The 22556-nt window shown below is 44.2% G+C and overlaps 2 long non-coding RNA genes across 2 annotated transcripts; both read left to right on the top strand.

Moving 5' to 3' along the window:
- Positions 1-4901: 4901 nt before the first annotated feature.
- Positions 4902-11927, top strand: LOC116493217. The gene is made up of 3 exons (XR_004253721.1): positions 4902-5464; positions 8667-8859; positions 11672-11927. It is a non-coding gene; the product is annotated as an uncharacterized LOC116493217 (long non-coding RNA).
- A 5633-nt stretch (positions 11928-17560) lies between these two features.
- On the top strand, positions 17561-22152 carry LOC116493216. The gene is made up of 4 exons (XR_004253720.1): positions 17561-17599; positions 17747-17884; positions 18932-21505; positions 22043-22152. It is a non-coding gene; the product is annotated as an uncharacterized LOC116493216 (long non-coding RNA).
- Positions 22153-22556: the final 404 nt, after the last annotated feature.

The raw sequence follows: 22556 nt of genomic DNA, 5'->3' as shown, positions 1-22556 counted from the left end.
GATAAAGCTAGGTTTCTAATTCGACTTCTGTGCTTTGAAATAAATCCTCAGAGCATCAATTACTGTATCTGTTGTAAAGCAATTATGGGCAGCCTCCATTGCTCCCTTTTAGATATATTAATTTAATTATTATTTTCCCTTTAAAATATGGGTAAGAATTTTACAGTTCCTCATGAACAACAACAAAAAGCAGACAACAAAAAATACCCATAAAAGCAGAAATTGCTTTCTTTCGTAATCAGGTTGATTAGACTCATGTATAATCATACGCAGCAGGTGGGAAGATTAACATTTCACTAATTCCTAGTGGTCATTACAGCAAGGAAATTTAATCTGCAGAGTTCACAAGGATTGCAGTTGCATGCTGGTAAGGCTCATTTAAGAGCCAGAGCAAAAACAACACAACTTTATATTCCGGAATCCAGTTTCACTCAAAACTATTTTGGCCTGCAGGCAACACACATACAAACAGCATCTTCTGTTCAATTGAAAAATAGATTTTTATTGATCACGGACACTTAAGAAATACAGTCAAAATCTATGTCTGTTCTCAGTTATTTTGGGGGGAATGCAGTCTGACCCTCAGCAAGTTAAGCACATTAATAAGATAGATATTTTTGCAGCAATTATATTTTTTTCTGTGCAGGGGCTATATTAGCGCACAATACTAACAGAATCAGCTCTTATATTTTATATAATAAATAAAATAATATATATAATGTATAAAATAAAAAATATTTTATATTTTATTTATATATAAAATAAAATGTGACAGTTCTTATGATCAGATTCTGCTTCATTAACCAGGATGTTGTTCTTTGGGTTTCGCTACTGTGAATCCAGCACAGTAGCTGGATTCAGCTTGGTTAGGACAGGATGGTGTTCAGAAACAAATGACAGTGTATTCCTCCAAATAAGACAAGTGCCTATTGAGCGTATATTTTATTGGTTTTATTGAACGACAGAGACCTTTACTGTGATGATGATTATGATGGCATTACAATGACAATTCTGGTGTCCTTTTTCTTTGAATCTGGGCCCCTGTGGGACTAGTGATGTTTTCCTTCTCTTGCAGGAAAATGTGTCTGTGGCTTAAATATCTCGCCCAGCCCTACTGCTCTGCCATTGCTAGGCTAAGCTCAGAACTACTGACGTTTTAATGAGGATAGCAAAAATTCAAATTCCTGCATCCAAACTCAGTGCCCAAGGTTAGGTCAGGTGGGTACTTCCCTGCGTGTCCTATCTTCAGGTTAAAGAAGATGGACAGGAGCCTTGTGGGGCTCTGGGAGGACTCCAGGGAAGAGTGAGGGGGAAGAGGAGTGAGGGACTGTCACTGCAAAGATAACAAAATTAAACAGTGAACTAAGAGGTAAGTTATACCATCAATATGCACAGTAAAAAATGGCAATGAATCACTGGAGATCTGTTGCTTTAATGATGCTGTTGTAAAAATGATGGCCCTGAGCTATTTCAGACCACGTATACTGAATTTTGGCTGATGCTTATCAGTTTATATGCAAGACAATTTATTGCATGCAACCTAAATGAAATGGTCCTTTGGACAAGAAGAAATGGATTGCAGGTGCAAGCAAGCATGAAATGAAAATCTACTAATGAGTTTCCATTAGCAGCTAAATACATAATCGAATAATTTTAGGCAGCATAGAGCAATGAGAAAATCAATTTATTCATCATAAGTACTACAATATAGATTGATATGGATTGATGCTCTAGTACATCTAAAACTGGTTTTCTTAAGTGAGACCTGAGCTTTGGATAAAGTTAAAGCTCAGCTAATAATAATATAATAATAATAAAAGCTAATAATAATCGAGGTGCTTGAGCGGGTGCAGAGAAGGGCGACGAAGCTGGTGAGGGGCCTGGAGAACAAGTCCTACGAGGAGCGGCTGAGGGAGCTGGGCTTGTTCAGCCTGGAGAAGAGGAGGCTCAGGGGCGACCTTATCGCTCTGTATAGGTACCTCAAGGGAGGCTGTAGCGAGGTGGGGGTTGGCCTGTTCTCCCACGTGCCTGGTGACAGGACGAGGGGGAATGGGTTTAAGTTGAGCCAGGGGAGTTTTAGGCTAGATGTTAGGAAGAACTTCTTCACTGAAAGGGTTGTGAGGCATTGGAACAGGCTGCCCAGGGAAGTGGTGGAGTCACCATCCCTGGAAGTCTTCAAAAGACGTTTAGATGTAGAGCTTAGGGATATGGTTTAGTGGAGGGCTGTTAGCGTTAGGTTGGAGGTTGGACTCGATGACCTTGAGGTCTCTTCCAACCTAGAAAATTCTGTGATTCTGTGATTCTGTAATAGCAGCAGAACATGAGTTTGCTTTTATGGAATATGAATGGAAATTATTTTCTTTGGAAAACCTAAATAACATAAGCTAAAGGAGGCATTAGTTAACATGGAGTACTTCTGTCTGAAAGTAGAGACAAAATATTTCACAATGATGGACTAGCTTTGGCAAACCTGAGTTTACCCAGGAATATCATTAATGACATTAGCATTACTTTTTATGTGGTTTGAAGCAATAGGATCCTCAATTTCCTTCCTTTTCGCCTTAAGCAGCATCTAACCTGACATTTACTTGCGTTGTGCTTTCACTCCTTATTTAACTGCAGTAAATATTTCTCCTTCAGCTATGGAAACCCTCAGTTCAAGGCTCTTGCAGCTCGTATGTAAACGAAATAGGTAGCCAGGCAGCTGCTTGGAAAGTGCTCGCGAGGAGCCTGTCCACTAGGATTTGGGAGCAGAAGGTAGGTGGGTTTCTGTGGTGTCCCCTGGGAGCCACAGCTCTGCGAGGTAAGAAGAGCCCTCAGTGCTTTTCAGGACAAGATACTGAAATGAAGAGGAATTTTAAATGGGGTAGACTTGGAGACTGACATTAAGTTAGTCAATAATTTAAGACTCAATAGTTTATGAATCAATGTATGCGTATTATTTAATAACCCAGCAGTCACAGGAAATAATAATAGTGAAGGAGAAAACCCAAAGTTTTTAGGATTGCTTTTCAAGAACTCGTTTTGACGAGTCGGCTTTATTAGTTTTTAAAGACAGCATCAGTGATCGATGTCATGAGGATCTTAAATCAGCAGGGGTTATGCAATAGGGACAGGTTTCAGTGGGCATTATTTCTCAGTGGAGCTTATACATGGACATCAAATCTCACCATAAGTGCATCAGCTGGAAAACAAATGGACTTGCTTGGACATATAATACCAGACAAGCTTTCAATAAAATGCATGGCTGCACATAAATCTCCTATTTTGGCACGGCAAATACATCCCATTGTAATAGAAAGTTCAGCGACCTCTGAATGGGAATATGCCACCAGGCTGCAGTTCGGGCTAGGAAGATGCTGGAGCCCACGATGCTGATGGCCACGTTAAAAGCCTGGTGTTCAGCCACCAGCTCTACCCAACGAGCAGCACCGTGGCTCGTCAGATTGAATGGGCTGACAGCCTGTATTCACACAGCACTTTGCGTTTGATGGGATCCCTAAAGGATTTACAAATTTGTCAAGCTGAAATCTCATCCATTCACCACTGAAGTCAGCTTCCTCGTGCGAAAAGCACGGAGCTCTGTGAGGCACCAGTTTAGAGCAGGCAGCGATGAATAATAACACGCTATGGAAGCTCTGAGGGGGAATTTGGGCAGGTGCAGTGCAGTGATCTAAGCTGACGTGTGGTAAGAGTGTGGGAGTTTCTACAATTCAATTTCTGAAAAATACAACATGGCATCTCTCGTGTATTCAACATTTCAGGTGTGGGTTTCTTCTGAAAGCAGATCCTCTAGCTTTAGGCAGCTGTCAGATCCAAGGGCTGTAAGACAGCAGGAAAAAATCTCTTTTCACCCCAAAAAAGATGTATAAGAAGTGAGTAACTTGTCTGTTTCTAATACTAGAAAAGGTTATTGCCTTTATCCTCATTTGTACCACTGCCACGGAGCACAGCTTCATTAGGAAATGCTGCTGGCTGCAGGAACGTGGGGTCTCTGTGGGCACTGGTTCTGCTGGGCTGCAGCCTGCCTTCCTCACCCTCCTTATCCTCTGCTTCCCCCAGCAGCCTCCTCTGCCTGCCCACAGATCCGCAAAATGGATATAAAGGTCATTTTCAAATCCATGAAGTAGATTTTTTGAAAAGTAATTTTCAAATCCGTGCAGGTTGCCATTCACCCAGGGTATTTCCTTCCGATTCAATGTAAGTTAGTGCAGAACGAATGCCTGATAGAAACCCATAAGGAAAGACATCTTTCTTTCTGGTCCTTCCCGATGCTTATTGCAGCACTGGTGGTTTTCACTGATATTTTTTTTTTGCTTTGTACTTTTGTGTTTGTATTTCTGCATGTCCCACAGGCAGCCCTCATGGCTCAGGACTATGCTGCACTTGGTGCCTGTTGCTCAAGCAGGCTGCAAAATGAATTTCTTCCCAAAAGCTCACAATCTAAGATCAGGTAAGTGATGACAGACAAGAGACCAGGAACCCGACGGGTAAATATTGCTTTGTTCCCAATTAAGTGTGGTCAAAGCGTTAGGAATGTCTGCGCAGCCCATCCAGCTCCACCTCAAAGAGCCAGCTAAGGCATATCTTCCTTCCCATCTTCCTCTGAAAATCCAAATGAGAAACAAATAAAATTTTTGTAACCTTATACAGCCGCTGTCATAGCCCTGTGTATCAATCGTCATCCTTTATCTCTCGCCGGCTGGAAATCTCACATTTTCATTGCCCTGAATCACCAGATGCATTCATCAAACATGACAAATGCCTCCAAAACACTAAATCACCCCACTCGATCTCAATGGGCTACATAATCATTGTCATACTGACAATAAATTTAAAAATATCTGTGTTGCAAACTCAAATACCTACAGCTCCTAGCAGAGCTGAGAAACCACAGAAGGAAAACTGAATCCTAAATTAAATTTTAGAGTTTTTCACTCCCTCAGAAATTTGATAACCTCATGCATTTTTGGGAGGCTTTCTGATTTGTTTTTGAAAAAAAAATATTTTTTTTTTCTACCCACAGGAATGATTCATGGACTAAAAGATGTTTTCCAAGAAATAATGTTATATCTTAGCAAGGAGGAAAATGTAGATGTGAAAAACTTCTCTGCTTTCCTGGGGAGCTGCCAGTTTTGTGGGCTTGCCCATGTGTTGCCCCGATCCTCCTGCGTCCCACGGCACCAAACCTGCCCCGGGGTGGCCTCGCAGGGGGCTGGGAGAGCAGCCGTGCCTTCACAGCTTCCAGGGGACCAAAAGCATCCTCCCAGCTCTGATGGGACTTCCTTGCATCCTGGAAAGCACTGGCAGGAAAACCCTGAAGTCATTGCAGGTCAGACTTTGGGTATTACATAAAAAGGAGATTTGGGCTGGGGACACATGAGCACGTTGCCCTGAGGATCCCATAAATCAACTGACCTGTGAGAGCCGCTTCCTATCTGCGGCGAAAACCAGCCCGTGCAAGGTAACTTGATTTCCTTAATTAAAGAGATTCTCATTTTCTTTCCTTGGAGCTGGCCAAAGGCAGTGGAGCAGCAGTACCTCGGATAACCCCATCTTGTGCAGGAGCACACGGGCAGGTGCTGCAGAGACCCCGGCACGGCTGGCACTATGCTCTGCGGCTTCTGCTTGTGCAAAGCCAGGCCTCCCACACTGGTGCGCTTGAACAGATGTTTTAAAGTAAGCTCCACGAAAGACACATGAACGTGAGCATTTCCTCCTTGGTGTTTGTCACCTCGATTCAAGAGCCTTGTGTGCATGGAGGATCATATCATGGGCACGTGGGAAGTCTTTGTGCTCAGTCCATACGTGAATCTTGCATTTTTTAAGGTCTATTCAATATAAGTATGTACTTGCACAAAGACATAAACGTCTCAAAAGCAAGCACATTTGCTGCCATGCAGTCATACAGCGTTTTCTTAGATCTCTGCTGCAAGCTATTTATTGCATTTTTAATTTTAAGTTGGTTCAGAAAGGAGACTCGGCTGGGATTTTTTGCTGCCGTTTGGCCACCCAGTTCCCACTGAAGCTGAGTGTGGGATTTTGCTGTGAAAAGATGATGATTTTGCAAGAACGCAAAACCTGTGCTGACATGGGTGGGAGTTGTGCCTCTGGAATGATTAAAGACCAAAGCCAATGAGATGACTGCAAGGCATTAGCCTGGGATCTGGGAAATCTGTACTCTTTGCTCTGTAACTGTGTCTCCTTAATAAGGGGCAGCTTAAGGTTACCAAAAACTCAATCCTGCTGATCATCTGCATCACGAACTTCGAAATTCCTCTCTCAGCAGTTGCCCGGTTTGACCTTGAAAGCTGCGATCAGCATCTAGGTGGGAGGGCAGCTCTCCTCGAGCCTTTTCTCCTCCATGCCCAGAGCAGTGCGATGAGCCGGGCTCTTCACCTTGCCTGCTCCTCCAGCTGCGCTCCTCAGTGTGTTATTTCTTGGGCAAGTGGAGCCCGAGAGACCACCCACAAGACGGGCTTTCCCACGTGCTGTGGTAGAGGGATCTGTTAAATCACTATGGCTGTAGATCCCTTCCATTACTATTTTTTCCCAAATATCCGATTTGCTCCAGTGATAAATCCAGCGTGCTACATAAGCATTTATTTCCCTGACAGTCTAGTAAAAGTGCCCAGACTTGGGACCTATTATGGCAATTGACAGGTAAAAATGCAGCTTCTGTAAACTCGTGCTGTCTGGGTTGCATACCCAAGGAAGGAGAAGCTGCCGTGCATCACAAAGCCCTGGCAGCCTCATTACATGGAGGCAGCCACGGGGGATGCCCACGGTGATGAGGAAGCCAGGTTCCTTTCAGCCCTTTGTCATAGCCAGAGTGTTAGCAGCGCCAAGATTAAAGTATCAGGAGTGTTTGGTTTTCTTGGTAAGAGCTCTCCGGGCAATGATTCTTGCAGACTGATTGCCCCCCAAACAACCACTTAACCCCGTTTGATGCAGTTTCAGCTGTCAAGCTGAGGAGAGGTGTCAGAAAGCTAAAGCTCTTTAGGAAGCTTATTGCATGTGAAGAGCACGGCCAGGAGCCCACCGTGGGAGGACTCTGGTGAAGAGCATCCCGCTTCGGAGGGGCGCTGCGAGGCAGGCACGGACCCCCACGGTACCACCAGGAGCACACGGCCTCGGTGCAGGGTCGGCAAGGATGCCTGCTGGATCCCAAACACCACTGAGGGGTTGCTTCGGGTTTCTCTTCTTAGGGCTGAAGTTGGAATCAGGCCTGGTGTGCTGAAGGGACACCAAACACCAAGCTTCAGGTGCTGCCAGCACAGACAGCATGGACATCACAGCCACCCTCAGAGCTCCTGCAGAAGCAGTGGGGCCGGGTCCAGCAGGCTGTGCCCTCCTTCTGCTGGCAGCGGCTCAGGACCGGCTGTGAGCAGAGGCTGCTCCAGACCTGCTGGAGTGCAATTACCTCCGGGCTGCTCCATCAGCGTTTTTGGTATGAAGAGCGTTTTAGAGCGGAAAAATGCTTTGTGCGATTTAAATATCAAAGAGGGCTAGGAAGGCTAGAGTGTAAATAAGCAAGTGGCCAAGTCAGCTTTCTCTTCCTGGGGCAGATCCACAGCACAGATGCAGCTGAGCGCTTTGTCTTTTGACCGGCTTGGTCCCCTGCCTTCGCAGCGACCGCTTGCTCAGCTGCCTGTCCCTCTGGTTCTGCTGTGGCACCGCGAGGCTCCCTGCATTGCCACTCCTGATTTGTCCAAATAATGGCCTTTTGGAGAATAACGCCCCTTTCCTCAGGGCTGAGGGATGGCTGAGTGGGTGAAAGCAGCTCTGGGAAGCTCTCCTGGCAGGCTGCTGTCTCGGGGGCTGGCAGGACCTCATCCAGCATCGCCTCTTGGAAGCGCTGACACGGCAGCCCCAGCTGGTAGCACTCGGGAGTCTGTCACGTCAACCCCCCCCAAATAACCTCCCTGCTACAGAATGAAATAGGAACCTCTATTTTTTTGTGATTTCCACAAGTCAACCTGTTAACCTCCAGATACAAAGCTGCTCTCCACGTTGGCGGCCATCCAAAGCAGATGCAATTGTTGAGTGAAATTGTCATTAATGTCACAGTGAGTATAAATCACAGCTTTCTATAGCTGTGTTAACGTGACTGCCTTCACTTAAATGGCCCAAAGCATTAAATCTGTATTCCGAATATGTTTGGTCCAAGCAGGCATGCTATACCCTGTCAGCTGCTGTGTGTGCAAAACTTAATGTAAACCTACATGTATGCCATTGTTTTCATTAAATTAAAATCTAGATGTTAACGAAGCAGCTGTATTTTTGCATCTAACTCGATCTGTTAAATGAAATATTTATTTTAAAAATTAATAATGCTAATATTCATTCTATTATGTGAGGTGTGCGTACTCACTGCTTTGACTTTTCCTGTGGGAATACATCACTGCAAGGAAAGGATGCTGCATTTATACTGGCAAAGCTCATCAGCCACAGCCTTCCACCAGAACAAAACAGCCCTCCTTTAAATTAAATGATTTTGAATCAAAACCATTGACCAGCTAGAGTTGAAGTTATAGTTTCACTCCTACAAATACTTAAGGTGTTGCTGCCTCTGCTCTGGAAGCATTTATTTCAGCACAGAGAAGTCATTTCCAACGACTGATCTGAACTTTCTGTCATTTGTCTCTCCTTTCTGTTGCTGCCAGAAGGAATTGGCTCTTTCCTTCTCTACGAAGATGCATGATCAGACTTCCATGGCACATCCAGCTTTGCTCGAAGGTTTGTGCTTAGCAGAACACAAGAGGCTGAGAAATGGCGCATTATGTGTAAGGTGGTGCATTCACGGAGAATTACATCTCTTCCAGAGAGAGCCCAATCGCCTGGATGCGCTATGAAAAAGTAAGCACCTGCCTGTTTTTATTCCTGAATGACAATTTATGTTGTTCTTATCGGTACCTGCACAAGGCTGAGCACTCTGGCCCCGATCCAGCCGAGTGCTTGCTTTACTTTAAGGCCACAGATAATGTCATTGCCTGGAAAGCAGCGCTCACCTTCCCACAAATCTCATCGCCCCTTCCCGACAGCCGCTCTGAAAGAAGCCCCATAAGTTTCTACCTGGTTCAGTGGGTGGGTGAGCCAGACGGAGGTGACAAGACCTATACATTTATTGCACCTGGTCAGGGATAACCACACACACAAATAACCACCCCTGAAAAACACCGTGGAAAAGCACCATCTACTCAGGAGGCATTGCTGCTATTTCTTGTGCTTTCCCATGGTTTCCTGGCTTCTCCACTTTAACAAAACCTTTGGTTTAGCCTGTGGAGGGAGAGGCAATTCACCTGAGGCAGCAAGCGGTGATGGCATCATGTTTATCTGTAGTTTCCTGTAGAAAGGAAGAGGAAAGCAATCAGTCCTCCTTTCCCCTCCAAAACCAGGTTCCAAGAACTGAAATAACAAAATAAAGAGCTAAAATTCACTTAATAACAAAATAAGATAAATCATTTTCGGCTTAGTGGAAATGATTAGTGAATTTAGGCACAATTTGTCAAAGTTATAAACAAAAAGAAAAGAAAATGATCACAAAAAAATGACAACTTCAAGAGATGTTTCTGACTTTTGTTTTCAAAACAGTGTTTTTATTTTATAGCTAGCTAAAAATGCACTCATAGACTTTAAAGGACTGTAAAACCTACGTGGATTGGAAAAAAAGCTACAAAGTCACCTTGAAATAAGTTTTTCAAATATTTAGCCACTAAAACACTGTTTTGGGGCTGGATCAACTCTAAAATATATTTTAATGCCTTTTGCCTTTCTCCTTTACATGCTTTGGCTACAAATTGAAAAAAAAAAATAATACAAAATCTCACGCTTCTGTAGACACCATCAGGCTGGTCACATCTGCAACAGCAACTCGGAATTTACCTAACTAGCTCTCCAGTGTCTAGGTTCAATAAAAAGGTAAAACTCTCATGAGCTTTTTTTTTTTTTTTCATCCCTCTCCCTTTTTTGAAGCCTGGAAGGCACATAAAATGCAATTCTCAGCAGGACAGTAATTGGGAGAAAATGTAATAGATGGTCCACATTCCTCTTTGAAGTTCCCATTGATCAATGTTGCTGAGACTATTTTTCCAATCCATAACTCAGAAACATGAAGAAATTGTCACTTTATTCTTCGGGTATATGTGGTTCACCTCGTAAGAAAATAGACTCTGAGCTCCTGTGTAGCCTTTATTCGGGTTTTTCTTGGGAGATGGTTTAAAATGGGGAGGAATCAAGACCCCCAGTTGTAGGATTTTCTTCAACACAAATGTTCCTGAGGTTAGCCAAAACAATAGTGGTTTTGCGATTTCTTTTTTATGTCTGAAATTTGTGTAAGAAAGTTGGATACATCCAATACCTTCCCCTCAAAGACTGTGCTCTGCAGCCAGCCCCATGCTGAGAGCTGGTGTTAATTAGGAGGCGATTAGCCCACCTCCTCGTGCTGAAAAATGAACCCTTTTTCCACAGACGTGGAAAAACCATCTGTCCAAATGACGCTTAAGAAAGAGATTTTTATGCTCACGTGAGTTGATCCTACATGTAATAACCTGTTTTCCTAATGAAGCTAGTTAGGAGGATGAATTTCCATGCCCCTAATTGACAGAGCTGGGCTGCCCATCGCAGCTCTGGCCGCAGCTGTTAGGCAGGACAGGGATTTACAGCCCAGCACCTACCCAGCAACAGGGGCAATGCTCCTGGGTTGTGCAGCCAAAATGCACCTGCATTTTAGGTGCTAATTGCACCGAGACAGCCATTTCTCTGTGTTGTCACATGCTACCTGCTCTTAATCTCTTTGCATTTCTGTATCTCAAATTAAAAAAAATATTAATAATTAAAAATTAAAAAGGCTGGCTGAGCATCTCCTGGTGCTCATCCGCACTCAGAAGGGCCAAAATCTGGGGACTGGGAAACCCAGCCCCTGATATCAGCTCTGTCCTGGCCCTATCCTAATGACAGAAAGCCCAAATATTCAGATGCAGCACAGAAGAGGCAGAGGAAAGCTGATCAAAGTTGAATGTAGAGAAAAAACATTTGGATCCTGCAGTCAGGAAAGGCAGGCAGAGGGCTGTGGTATTTCTCTGAGCTTTTAGATTGCCTTGCAGTCTCCAAGCAAGAACACAGTGGATTTCTTGTAAATATTTAAAGAAGGAGTCTGACCCTCCCTGTGCGGTGCTATGCTGCTTAAAGGTAAAGATTGGCAGCGATCTTCAAATATTTAGATGTGTTGACTCTAAAAATGTAGCTAAAATGCCTGCTCCCATCATGGAAGTACTGTTTTTTAATCAGTGTATGACTGTTTAAGGACATAAAACATCCACGTGTTATTTCTGAGATGCTGGTTAACCTAATCAGTGGAAACTTTAGGTAGAAGTGTGCCAGGATTTCCTCAGAGATGACAAGGGGCTTCAGAGGAGGGCAGCGCATCACTAACCTATATTGGTTAGTCTTGTCTCGTGGTTTCATGCTTTTGATGTTTGCTGTGTAGTGGCCAAGGCATAACCCTTACTCTGCCCATGGTGGAACGTGACATTAAGGATTACTTTCTGGCTGGAACAGTCTCTCTGAACTGAATAATCTCTAAGATGTTTTTTTTTTTTTCTTTTTTCTTTTTTCTTTTTCCTTTTTTTTTTTTTTTTTTTTTTTTTTTTTTTTTTTTGTTACTTTGCAGAACTAGGAAGCAGCTTCCTACGTGTTTTCACAGGAGATGGCATCACTTCCACCAAGGTGTGCAGCAAGGTGCAAGACACTAGGAGAAAATGTTACAGGCATTTCTTCGTCTTCTTGGGCCCATGCTGCAGTACTGATGGGCAGCACTGCACATGAACCTGCCTTTTCCTTTACCCACGTCGGTGAGAAATCAGTGCTATTTAACAGAAGCCCAGATATTGTCTGTATTTCTCTTGTGGTGGTGGTGCACAGACACAAACAGCCTCTGAGCTGCTCTGCAGCTCCCCTTCCTCCTTTTCCAGTGTCTTTCCCCATGCCAGCCATGGACCCAGGACCATGGGAGAAGGAAGCCCTTTGCTCCATTGCAGCTGCCAGGCATCATAGTTCTGTTTCCAAGTCTGTGAGCAATTTATTTTAATTTATTCTTGTTATAGATTTTTTCGGTTTCTGTAAATTCTCCACCCAAAATAGATGGCAGTATGGGTTTAAATGCTAGGAAGCAGAATGGCTGGCCAGAGGAATGTGATGTCCTGGCCAACCTCACCTTACATGTCGTGCCATGGAGCTGTGTAAGAGGAGGGAAAATCACGTCCCGGATTGTGTTTGTGCCACAGAGCAATGGTGGGGACAGCTCGTGCTGCTGCTGCTGCCTCCGGGCTGGCGCTGAGCAGCACCCAGGGAGCACTCACAGCACAAAAACCATCCAGGAGACGTGCACGTAACTCGCAGGTTAGCACGAGTTCGAATCGATTAGGGCGACAATGTCATTTTGTTTTGTGCTGAACAATCCCGTGGCTGGAATTGAGACCTGCCAGAAGCTGAATGAGTTAGCGGAGCAAATTGGAAAAAGCAGGGCTATAAATTGCAAGGGAATTCACTTCGTGGTTAACACTTGTGCGTGCTGTGAGGGACAGGGTGTGTGCAAACTGCCCTTCCATGCAAATCCCAATCAATTTGCTGACAAAGTGTCCTGCTGAACCCTAGTGCCTTGCTCAGTATTTCTTAAAATAGCCATGGGTCAGGAGGCACAGGGAGATGTATTCTTACCTTAAGTGATGCGCTGATGGGAGGCACTGGGGAATTAATAAGGAGAGTATGGATGAGCCTGTAGCAGCCTTATTGCATTTCATTTCCTATGTACTGCTAAACCGAATGAAATAGTTGTAAGTGAAAAAGGACCTGTTTGATATATGTAACACCATTTCCTTTCTCCGGTATGTGTTCTGAAAAGTTAGTACAATGTTTTTTCATGGGTATAACACCAGGATTTGCCAGAAAACTAGGTCAATACATTCATGCGGGAAGCTAGTCAACCCACACACAGCAAGTTCACGTCGTGCCAGTCACAAATCCCCTTCCACAGCTGGTACCTGAGCAGCATCTCTGCCCTGCCAGGAGCTGTGGGAACCTAAATCCTCCCAGGAGCCCCAGGACTCTGTGCCAACAACCACACTTTGCTTGGAGGTCTTCCCCGGCTGCTTGAAGGCCCTCCTCACTTTCTCAGGCATCTCTACCCGGATTATCATCCCCACAAAACCTTATTACCCCAGATCACTCTTCTTTAAATTACCGATTTTCTTTGTGACCAGTGGGAATGTGACATGCTTCGATCCAAGAGCAATTGTCCCTTCACTGGGAGGCCCCGAGCAGCCTGCAGCAGTCCCCCCACCTCACCTCTCCCTGCTACGGGCCCGTGGAATTTGGGGGAGGCACGGAGGTGGCTGTGAAAAGTACCAAATGTAAGGAAAAATTTGGACCAACGCTTGACAACTTTTCTCTGTTGTCAGTTCCAGAAGAATTTACGTTGAGTGATATGTTTTCACTTGCAAATGTTTCAGATATGGCATTTTTTTTCTCTTTTCCACTTATTTTAAGCCTTTAGCATTGCATAATTTATTTTTTCCTCTGTCCTTACAGAGGAACATGCAGATAGCAACATCTCAGGAATTTGTACAGAAAAATAATTCCCTTGGAACAGAGGTTTGGTTTTGGCCGAAGAAAAAATAATCCTAAAGATGTTAATAGTTTTAATTGCCAGTTGTGTAGGAGCTGATGCTTCTGGAAAGGCGTGATCTTTAAATCTGTAGTAAACTCAGATGTCCCTTGGCAGAGCTCTGTGGGAGCTCCATGTGTGCTGGAGGAGCCAAACACTGAAGCTGTGAGGCTGGTTTGTCTTAGTTGCTGGTGTTGAAACGCAGCACTTTTTGTTTTTGGAAGAGCAACTGAAGAAGAATAAGGAGTGTTAAACCAAAAGGCCTGCAGTGCGGTGCTGGGCTGGGCTGTGTTATGCTAGGAAGGACAGGAGAAGCCAAATGTTTCAGGAGGGCTGGAAGGGAGTAAGAGACAGCAGTGGGGGATGTTTACATCAACAATAAACAGCCCGCTGAGCACAAGGATTAAGAGACCAGTGGGAGAGAGGCGTAAAGAGAAATGAAGGAGGAAGAAAGGATTCTAACAAAATGATGAGAGGATCTGGTCCCCAATGCATGCAAATGGGATTTGTGTCCCTCACGTCAGTGCCCACCTGCTCCTGGGGGGAGGCTCTGGCTGCCAGCGAGGGCTCCTTCAGGCCCGTGGTGGAGATCCCTGGTCACACCGAGCGAGGTGTGAACACTGAGGTGGGGAGGAGGCCTGAAGGAGATGGGTGCTCTTCTCTCAGGGCCTCTGGCCACTGTCATGGAGGAGGAGAATGAGGAGGAGGAAGAAGAGGATGAGGAGGGCAGATCCTTCATGGGAGAGGAGGAGAATGGAAAGTTGCTGAGGAAACAGGATTATGTTTCCTGGTGTGGTGTGGTGCGGGAGTTTGATCATCTCCCAGTAAGAAAAATGTCTTTGCCAAAATTCTGGTTGAAAAAAAAAAAATCAAGAGAATTTAGTTCTGTGCCCTAGAAAGGAGCTGGGACAGAATTCATGAGGTGTTTGAAAATCCTTTGGGGCATGACACGGTCAGTGTAGCACCTCCGCCTTGAATCCAGCCCAGCGGTAACGCACTGTGAGCAGGGACAGGACAGTTAGTGCACAGGCACATGGCTCAGTTATCTTCTTTCCTTTTTTTTTTTTTTTTTTTTTTTTTTTATATTTTTTCATTACATTCCACTGTTGGAAGCACAACTTGGGTACTGAAAATGAGGCACGTGCCTTCCCCACTAGCCTTTCCTCCTCCTCCTCCTCCTTCTCCTCCTCCTCCTCCCTACTGTCTGGCTGCTGCTCTTCATCGTGCTCTGCCCAGGAGCTCCCCACAGCTGCCAGGCCCGCTTGCCTCTGGCGCTTTAGTTAGGAAAATGAAATCTCTCTTCCAGTGCCCTGTGATGGATGTGAGCTGGTTGCCGTATTTAACATACCCTCGGATAACATTTAAGTACGTACAGGAAACTGAGCTGTGATAAACCTCACACAATGAGGCGAGAGCAGGCTCGTTTACAAAAGTATTGTGGTAGGAATTAAAATAAAATTTCCATTTTCCGCGGTTATATTCTGATTCTGGTTGTCGTTAACTTACTCAAAAAGCCATTCAGTATTTCAAACTTTAGTAAATCATCGTGTCTTCCAATTAACTTTCATATTCCAGACAACATAATGTGGCTAATTCCATCCAACTCTGTTGTTTAATAAACATCTACACAATTCTTTCTTTCGGAGCCGCAAAGAAATGCGCAGTTATGTTACATTTGTACATGTGGTAATGGGCAAAAGGAAAATTGCTGGAGGGAAATTCATCCTGGTTCTGTGGTTTATGGGCTCTGGAGAAGCCGTGCCGTGAGGGTGTTGGGCAGGGCTGGAGGCAGTGCCCTCCTCAGGCAACATTATGGGTTTTTGGCTGTCCAAGCGAGGACCCCACAGGGGGCAGGTCAATGCCTGGCAGCCCTGAGGGTGTGGAGAGGGTAGCAGGGATGGTGAGCTGTGGTTATTTCCAGCCAAGAGCCAGTTTAGGGGATCTGGGCAGCTGAAGCAGAAGGCAGAGGTGGGCTGGGAGACTTATGCTGCTCCAGGGCCAACTGGGTACCTGCAAAGTCATCCAAGCTAAGCAGAAGTAATAACAGATACTGCAGTGATGTAAGCTAAATGATTGTATTTCAGTAGCATAGCTGAGATGCTGCATTATTCAGTAATGAAAAAAACGAGAGAAGTGAGTGCATAACTTTGTTGGTGTAACAGAAAAGAAAAAACTTGATCCCATTAGTTCTTTGTGAATTGCTGATGCTGTCCAATCCGTGCTGTGCAGCCCCGGGTTTGGAGGTGGAGGACTGCCCTGGGTGTCACTGCCCACGTTCAGGAGACTTAGTCTGAACACTCTCTGAAACACCTTGTGGTCCATTCTATGCCTGAGAGCAAAAATGTGTGTGTGGTCACAAAATAAGCAACTTGGTACTGCCTAAACCGGGGGAAGACGTTTACAGAGGCAGTGAGTGCTGCAGCTGAACGCAAGCAGGCGGTGTAGGAAAAAGCAGGGAGTTTATTTAGTGGTAAATGAGTTTATGCTCTGTTGTTTTTCTCAAATGCAAGTGTTTGCAGATCCATTAAAAGCTATGTTTAATCTCTGCTCCATTTGCAATCTGATACGCTTTTGATGCTCCCACAAGAGGAAGGCACAGCTCGTGGGTTTGTTTTATGGGTGGCTTTCCTGGCACTGTGGGGAGGCTGGGGAGGGTCTCCCCCCTGGGCTGCATGGTGAGGTGTTCTAGGGAGCAGCCCAGGCACAGGATGAGCTGCTGTCACCTGCTTGTGTGTGCTGAACTCGCAGCATTTGTGACTGCATGAAAACTTACCTGAATTAGTAATGACATTTTCATTTTGAAGGGACTCAAGCTCGGGCAGCATTTTAAAAAATGAATCATGATTTTAGGTGATTTCTTTCTGCATGAATGCTCGGAACTGTCTGAAAATTGTCTGTTAAAGCTGCTTCAACTTCTGCCTCTGATGGAGCTACTCACACTCTCTAAACTGGCAAATGCTGGCTGTAGTGTCTCATGCTCCTGATTACGTCCCATGCATTTTCTTGGATATAGAAAGAAAAAGCAAATCAGCAACGAGCAGCACAATTAGAACAGGAAGAACTGCAGTGTAATAATTGGGCCGGACCCCCAGCCGGCCCCTTTGCAGCGGTGCATCCTGCAGTGCTGGGGCTCCCAGGGCTGGTCCTGACTCCTTCCCGGCCGCCTCACCCCTGGGATGCACAGATGAGAGCTGGCAGTGCAGCCAACAGGGCTCAGGTGCAGGGTGCTGTGGGAGTTTTCCTTTTTGTCTTTTTCATTTATTTCATCAGAAGAATATGAAGCTTGATACTTTAACACTTGGCCTAATATTAAGCAGGGAAACGTAGCAGCTGCACTTCATGGTATTAAAGATATAAGCAGTCTCTAACGGTCTGTTATTAATGTGGGTAGATTGACTGAAAACGTTTCACTCTTAAGAAATTCACAGTTCATTTCCAGTCATTAAAATAATTAGGTGCTGTGCTCTGAGTGCTCGGCTAAGGGCACGGCTCGGGCCCTGCTGCCCCTGGTGCTGTGCTCCCAGCGCTGTGCTCCCGGCCTCTGCCTGCTCTGACCCTGCTGCTGTGGCAAGGAGCAAGCCCCAGAGGTGCTGAACCAGCCCAGGGGACTGATGAAACCCACAGGGATGCAGCACTTAAGAAGGAGTTTAATGCTTAAATGGCTCTGAGAAGCTGGGCCCCGCTCCTGCCAAAAAGCACATGAGTAACCTGCCCCCACCGTCCCATTTGTTTTAATGAGGCGGCTTTTATAATAGAGATATTTCCATAAATAAGTGATTAGAGGTTCGAGCCAAAACCAATCAATAAGGATTAGATGTAACTCATGGGATCAAGAGAAGCCCTTAGTTTTATTGGAAGAAAGGGGGGGAAAAATCTATTATTCTTTGCTGGATCTCGCTATGTATCACCTTCACAACGTAAAGGTCCTTTGAAAATGTGAGTTAACCTACCGAGGCTCCTTTGTGCTGTTCAAGTGCTGTAAAGGATGCGAGTTTGAATGAGCTCTGTAATTGCACTTCTCTTTCTATAGTGTTTTTCAACTAGCGCTTTCTTAATCTACCAATCTTTTATCTGTTTTGAAAGAGCAAAGAGATGTTTCTGCAGTTCTGGTGTTGGGCAGCAGGCTCATGAAAGCATTTCCGTAAATACACTTGGAAAGTACAGAAGTGGGCTTAAAGGAACTGCCAAGCTTTTCTCTCTGCATCAGCAACTTGGACCCAGGTGAGGTTTATGGAGGGAGAAGGGCCTGGGTGGTTTTGGGACCGTGGCAGCAGCATGAAGGCAGTCGAGGTGCTGCACCAGCCAGGACGAAGCTGCCCCTGGTGCTGCTGCAGCATGCACGAGGGGCTGGGAGCCTGGCACTGTGGGGGCGATTTTCAGGACAGCTATAGTTAAGTGATTAACAGGACCAACACTTCCACTGAATAAAAATAAATTTATATTACATTAATTATACCGATTACTTAAAAGGCAAAAAGTTATAGAATAATATGCGTTAGGAGATGTATCTATTTCCAAAGTCCTTACAACCATACTTAAATCTTTGGAGTTATTACTCACCTTTAACATAGTTCCCATCAACTGCAGTGTAAGCCTTACAGCTGACACTTCAAATAAGTACATGATATAGTTCAGCCCTAAAACCCTTAACAGCAAATACATCAGGACTTACTGTAAAATTTCATGGAGGATTAGAGAAAATATTAAGTCAATAGTTCTCTAGTTATTAGGGGCTTTTAAGGTAATCAATACCTTCTAGCCATATTAGAGCCTGCGAAGATAAAAGATGACATTAATATCCAACTCTTCTTTTGTTGCTCTACTTATGTATATCCTGTATATCCTTTCTTTAGTCAGCCCTGCTAGAATCAATAGCAATACCAAGAAAGCGGTTATTTTTAAAACGTGATCAATATTGATTTATTTATTACTGCCAGCTTCAAGAGGAACTTGGTTTCAGGTAAAATTTTACTCTTCCATACAGAAGAACTGCCAGTCACCCTAAAACTTCGGAGTACCACCTGATTTGGCTATGGAGGCATTCATGTTTAGCAGTTTGCTAATGCTGCAAAGATGGTTTTAAGAAAATGTTAAATAGGATTAATTCCAAGAATTCTTTATAGTTAAATGCTATTTTATGCCTGGAAAGCGTTACACAGATGATAATTAAATTTAATTGATATAATTCAGTCCTAAGCCTATTTGCACGCAATTATTTAATAGTTGTTTTATCAATGACATGTATTCTTTCCTTTGGTTCTGTTTCAGAAAGACGAGACAGCCGTCCTGTGTGCAGTCTTCAGACTCTGTCTTCCTCACTGAGGTAACTCAGGGATACAGCCAGTCATACGACAACATTTCAGATCTTTTCCAACCACACTGTTCTTGAGTGTCCTTGCTTTTGTTTCCCACTAATCATCTGCTGGCTTTGTTCTGTATTTCTCAAGCAGGAATTTGTGTAAGAGTCCTGTGGATACAGTGTTAATTGTCGCACACCCAGGACCTTGTCTTTGAGCTTCTCATTTCCTCGGTTGTTCCCAACCCATTGCCATCTGCAGACCTGACAAGGATGCCTTCCCTAGGTTATTGCTGGTGCACAGGACAAAGCTGCAGTTGCAAAGGAAGGCTGGCCTCGCAGCTCCGAAGAACACGACTGCATCAAAGCACGGTCAAAATTTAAATTAATGTCTCTGTTGAATGGCATCACTTAGCTCTTTTGTAATTAACAAAATCATAAACATTGCCATCTAATCTAGTCAAGAGTGGCTGTGAGATCTGCAGTGTTTGTTCTGAATATGTTACAGACAATACGTGTCAGGGATAACTAGCAGCAGGTCTGTGACTTCTGCAAGCTCTTGTTTTCAGTGAGATGCAGGAGTTACCCGAACACAGGGACTGCTTTGCTGCCAAGCGAGCGCCACTGACTGACAAGTGCACACATTTAACTGATTGTGGGATGCAGAACTGCAATTTAGGCTAGATTCAAATAATATTGAGCTACAATTTTCATCTTGTTTCCAACCCCTTTGTATGTTCTGAGGGACCTGGGGACCCAGACTCCTGCAGCGGTCACCAGGAGAGATTTCTCTTGGGAAATTAGCCCCCAGATGCCTCAAGATAAGCAATGCTGTTCATACAGCGTCCAGTTTGTCCCTTTCTGGCTAGATCTAAGGCAGCTGGAAAAAGGTTCCTTGATAACCATCATTGAAGGAGCTGCTCCTTTAAAATATCCCTGAATCCACTGATTTTAGGAATTATACTGGGAGCTGTCGCAAACCTACCCCCCAAAATAAAGTGGTTTGAAAGAGCAAGAAATCCATCAGTTGTAGCACGAAGCATGAAGTGCTTGATATGAAGTAAATTGGGCTGCAGCACTTGGAGACTTCCCTGCACGGAAACCTATGAATTATCATCAACTTTCTAAACCTGTGTTCCTGGCTGCCAGCGTCAAAACCCTGTTGTGTCCGCAGACTAATTATGCAGAAAGTACCTTTGTCTGATGAATGGTAAAGCTCGCTGAAGTGTGATGGGGAAAGCATCTCCACTGCGGTATCGATTCTTGCTCCTCTCGCTGTCGTGGCTGCTCTGGGCTGAATGCAATTAGATGTGATCCCTGCACTCAGGGGAAATGGGGCTTCTTGGTTTGTAACTGCGCCTCCTTCAACTCCTAATAAATAGGACATTAAAAGAGAATTATTCCATTTTGTGTTTTACAAAAGGACTAGTCTTCTCCCATTTGATTACTGGATCCTAATGATCCAGTCAGTGAAAACATTTATAGTCAGGCCTCTTTTTTATTTCAGACCCTACTTATCCAGGAGAAAAAAACAAAACATTATAAAGAAAACATGGGGAATTTTGCATTTAGCTGACCTTCCACCATACATCATTTGTACAGCTTTCTCTCCATGTTTCCAAAAGGCCATTTAGCTTAATGCTCTGCTCCCCATCTCGCTTCCTTATGTTACAGGTGCTGTAGGGATGCTTTCCAGAAGAACAAAGGAATGACATATGTCCCAGTTTGGAAAATGAATCCAGTGCTGCTTTAGGAGTATTGCTTTTTTTTTTAGATTTACTTTCCATAACATGGCATGGATGGTAAGATTTTAAGAAAAATATAGAAAATTTTAAATGAGAGAATAAATACAATTTTCTCGCCCACCACAATCTTTCAGACCATTGGCAAGTTCTTTATGGGTTTGCATTTGTAGTAAAAATTAATTGACTGACTGAATTTTCTGAAGTTTAGGCAAAGACAAAATGAATTGGCCTCCATTCTATTTTGTTCAACTTTATGCTAGTAAAAAATGACATGTACAAAATATATTATTTAAAAAGCATTGGGTATCTCATAAAAAAAGCATGCCCAGCTGTATGATACTTATTTAGACAGTGCATACTTAAGATCTACAAGAGCCTAAAATATTCAATTTACATGAAAAAGAATGAATGAAATGCAATGGGAAAAACAGGTATTTACCTGGAAATTTGGACTGGAGTATATCTGTGTATCAGTACTGGTTCTTGCTATTCTTGTTTGCCACTGCTAATGTCAGGTCGCTAATAAAGGTCAGTTCGTTGTGGAAGAGTTTGTGAATGGCCAACAAACTATGATGCATTGCTGAAAAATCCACTCAGCCACTGAAGGAAATTAATCCTAAGTGGGACTTCTGTAGTAGAACTTCTACTTCAATGAATTTTTCATGCTTGATAAATCATGATATTCAACTAATAATGTTAATAACCTTACTGTTTGCAGGTAATTATCCCTATAAACGAGCTGTGATGGTTTGAAAACATCTGTTTCCTTTTGGATTCTCTGTACATCTGCCCTTAAACAAGGTGAAAATTTGGTGTGATAACTCTGAGGAATGAATTGCTGTTTTTTTTTTTTTCCTTTTTTTTTTTTTTTTTTCTGTAGTGCAGTAATTCCCTGCAATTAGGTAACAGCTTAAAATACGATTACTGCATTTTTATGTATCAGTGTGTATATTTTTAGAACGTCTCCTTCCATAATCTCCCTGCTTTATCTAATATTTTAGGCATTAAACAAATCATAGGGTCGATACAAGCGATGTGTTTTGAAGAATTGGTTTATTATTTTGCGTGTGAAATCTATTCAGTGGAGAAACCCTTTTAATGAGCATTGCCACTTCCTACCTGGGGCAGTGCATATCCACCCACCCACTCATCCGGACCTCTGAACCTCCACTGGCACACGCAGCCTGCACTCAGTACACAAATACATTAAAACTCTTCTGAGGTTACGGCTGAGAGCTAATTGGGTGCCAGCTGAATGTTCAGCCAGTCCTTTGAAACCGGTGGTAATCAAATGCCTACAACATCTTGCGATGAGTAAGAATTTCCATTTTCCAGCAGGTACATTTTCCTCTCGTTCCCGGCAGAGGCGTTCACTGGCACTTTCTCTGAAGCCCTTCGCCGCTGGTAGCTCCGTGCTCCACTCGGAGCCTCTCGCAGGGAGCAGAACCCTCTCAGTGTGACGGGTATGCTAGCAAAGGCAAAGTGCTGCTCTGTAAGTAGTTTTGAACATGAGAGAGGCTTCCTTATCCATACAGTTGGCAGTTGGATCTTTTTTCTTTTAACCTTCCAACGGAGACAAAAGTGGCAGCAGGATGGATGTTAAATGTGGGGCAGAAGGGGAATGAAAGCGCCTCTCTGAGGCTGTGGCTGCGCTCCAGGAGGACAAGTCACGGGTCCCCATGCTGGGTAGCAGTGAGAGCAGGGCTGGGGTTGTCCTCAATCTACACAGCTGCAGCTGGTGTCTGACATGAAGTAGCATTGACTGTAGACTTGTGTGAGCTCAGTGGAACTGGGGTGCCCAGAATGAGTTGTCAGGCCAGGCTCTGTGATTTCCATCTCTTTCATGTCTCCC

This window comes from Aythya fuligula, chromosome 10 (genome assembly GCF_009819795.1).
Source record: "Aythya fuligula isolate bAytFul2 chromosome 10, bAytFul2.pri, whole genome shotgun sequence".
Lineage (NCBI taxonomy): Eukaryota > Metazoa > Chordata > Aves > Anseriformes > Anatidae > Aythya > Aythya fuligula.
Note: the sequence above shows the minus strand (reverse complement) of the source record. Positions and strands in the feature narration are given on the sequence as shown.